Below are 3,137 nucleotides of genomic sequence, written 5' to 3'. Positions count from 1 at the left end.
CATCTTAGAGGGAACTGCAGCCGCAGGGGAGGCGGGGGTGGGAGGTGGTGGGGGGGAGGGTGGCGAGGAGGATGGGAGAACGCGAGGGCGGGCAGGAGGGCGGGAGGCAGTGGCCCTCGGACTACCTGCTGGATGAGTCGAGAAGGTAAGGTATTTGTATGGTCTCCCAATCGTGTTAACCGAGGCTACTCGGGCTTTCTTACCTTAGAGATTTTGAGAAGGTGGGCCCCTGCCTACAAGCTCTGCTGACCCAGAAACTCTTCTTCAAGGTTAGGTCAAGCTAGGTCAAGCTAGGGCAGATTTTGAGAATGGGTAGGATACACGTTTCCCAAGTGGGAGAGAATCATCCACCCAGGTCGTCTTTACTTGACTCCAGCATATAAAAAAAAAAAAGAAAGAAAGAAAGAAAATGAAATGGAAATTGCTTTGTGGAAGACTGTCAGGGTGCCCTGAACTTCTTGGATGAATTTGTTTGTGCCCGATGTGTACAAAATTGCGAAGAATTCAAAAGAATAATTGAATTGGTAACAGTCACCATCAAAGGGGTGTGCCAGGCACTATGCTAAGAGCTTCCTGTGCATTATCTCCTGTTCTCCAAAAGCTTACTATCTAGTAGAGAAGGCAAAATATTTACAGCGTCTGTTGCATGCAGAATGAGTAATGCAAAGAAGCACACTTGGGGAGTTTTAGAGCCAGGATCTCCAGTTCTGCTCTTTCCTGTCAGATCTGGAGGTGGAAGCATCCTTGAGGGCTGGCTCCCATCTCTTGTAGCCTGCCGATTTGTGATTCTGTATTGCAGTTGTCAGCATGCCCATCCTTAGAGAACAGAAGCAAGTCCTTCCTGCCCCAAACATCCAGTAAGTAAATTGCTTCCTAAAATGTTCATTTGTGACGGTAATAAATGATAACACCAGTGAAAAAAACGGAATAAAAGTCGAATTATCACTAGGTTGTCTTTTAGGCGTTTTTCTTCTCATGGTATACACATTTTCTACTCCCATATCTTTTGTGTCTACCAATCTGTTGATTATTCCCAAATTGTAATTCTTAGCTCCAACATTCTCTCCTAGGAGAGAAGCAGCATGGTTCTCTCAGATATGTTCTCAGACATATTTTTTAACTGTCTATCGGTCAATGTCCCAGAGTGGCTGAAACAACTGCCCTAAAGTGAACTCATCATTGTTTGGCTGTCACTATTTATGGCATGCCTCAAGCCCTAGCAGGCTCCACCCCCTCGTATTGGTCACGCATCCCCACTGAGTCTCACTCAAAAAAGTTTCTTGAATCCAAACCTACTTGTAATCCTTGATAACAGTGCCCTGGGTCTAGACCTCTTTAACTCATGTCTGCATCATTTCAGTAGCTTCTTAAACTGGGATCCCTGCCTCCAAATTAGATTCCACCCAGAAGCTACGGGCATCCTTCTAAAATACATATTGGTTCATCTCACTCCCTGCTTACAGCCCTTTCATGGCTTGCCATTGCCTCTTACCTGGATCAGCAGCTTAAAACCAGGTTCAGTATGTTCAGGGTTCCTAAGGACTGTCTGGTAGGATTCTGGGCACTCTGTTCCCTCCCTATCTGCAGCAATTCCACTTTTAAATATTTTATACATTGAGGTTCTTTAGAGAATTTCTTTTGAGAAAGGCAGCTGCTACCCTTCAAAAGAACTTAGAAAACCAGTGATCCTGATGGATGTGTGGAGACTAACCAGTTTGTTGCCAGTTCTCCCTCTAAATTTAGCCACAAGCTGACTCAGCAAGAAGTCCTGTAAGACTTCCAACCAAAAACAATGTTGATGTGCAGCTGGAAACGAACATTTTTCATACCAGCAAGGCTGTAACCCTGACTGCAGCTCAGGATTCTCCAGCGTGAATGGGTGCTCTGGGCCCCTCCCAACCATGCTGCTTCCTCCAGAACACAACGCATGCTGCAACCAGCACTGGCCTGGCCACGCACATCTCTCCATGGGATGATGAGAGTCTGGGGGATCATGTACCTTTTTCTTTGAACCTGCTCCTTGTGTCATGGCATTTGTACCCATTGCCCACCCAACCATAACAAAGACAGGTTCAGTGTCAAGCAGTACACAGGTTCTCCAAGGAGATCTAGGTGAAAGCAAGGAGCTGGGCAGTTCCCAGCTGGAGGAGAAAGTCCAGATGCCTCTTTCAGTCCAATCTTGTCTCCAGATTCTTTTCACTGTTACCTCCCACACTTCAACACATGATCCACAGTGGGTTTCAACCCTAAACACAGAGCAAATGCTCCCCACTCTGTACTCCCTTCATTGGAGGGTTCCTCCCAGACACGCCCCCTCCAACTTTTCCCATCTCAAAAGCACAATTTGAGCTCCTCTCCTCTGTGAAGCCTCTACCTCTTCCTCTGAACACATAGTCCCAAGTGTTACATGTGTCTAAATATCCACTGGCTTCATGATACTTCTTTATTGTGAATTTAGGATTTCTATGTTGTTTCCCCAACTTCACTACAAACTCTTTGAGACAGGGGTCATAGGTTATTCCAAAAAGTATATGCCCAGTGCATAGAAAAGGGCTCAGTAAATATTTGGTGTAGGAAGGAAGGCAGAGAAGGAAAGAAGAAAGGAAAGCAATAAACCTACCATGTTGGTGATTCTCTAGGCACTGCCTTCTGAGGGTTTCTTGTTTCCCCCTTCTTTGTTAAACTAAGCTTTATAATAATGTCACTGGTAGAACTTTGCAGTCTCTCAGAGATTAAAGGTACTCTGGCTTCTTCTCTCCCCAGTGCTTTTCAGATTCTACCCAGGTACTATTCAAGACTGAGGGGCAGGGGGCAGAGGGGAGAGACCTACAGCAGAGACTGTGAAGGGAGACACATCTGAGTTGGGGCCAAGTGTTCAAACGATTCAGTGGGAGAAATGGGGCCAGCTTCCCTCTTGCAGATGTGTCTGTGGGAGCAGAGAACAATCCAGTGTGCCCAGCAGTGGAGTGGCTGGGTCCTCCCTGAAACTGGCAGCTCACCTCAGGCCGAAGTCTTAGTCACCTCACTCTCACGTGTGGCGTTTCCCATTTGGCCTTGGGTTCTCTACTCCTGGCCACAGACAGCACAGCCACTGCATCCTGGCCCTTCACCTTGGTGACTGGGCCTGGCCAAGCAGT

Source organism: Bos indicus x Bos taurus, chromosome 1 (genome assembly GCF_003369695.1).
Source record: "Bos indicus x Bos taurus breed Angus x Brahman F1 hybrid chromosome 1, Bos_hybrid_MaternalHap_v2.0, whole genome shotgun sequence".
Lineage (NCBI taxonomy): Eukaryota > Metazoa > Chordata > Mammalia > Artiodactyla > Bovidae > Bos > Bos indicus x Bos taurus.
The sequence above is the reverse complement of the archived record's forward strand: the minus strand, read 5'-3'. Positions refer to the sequence as shown.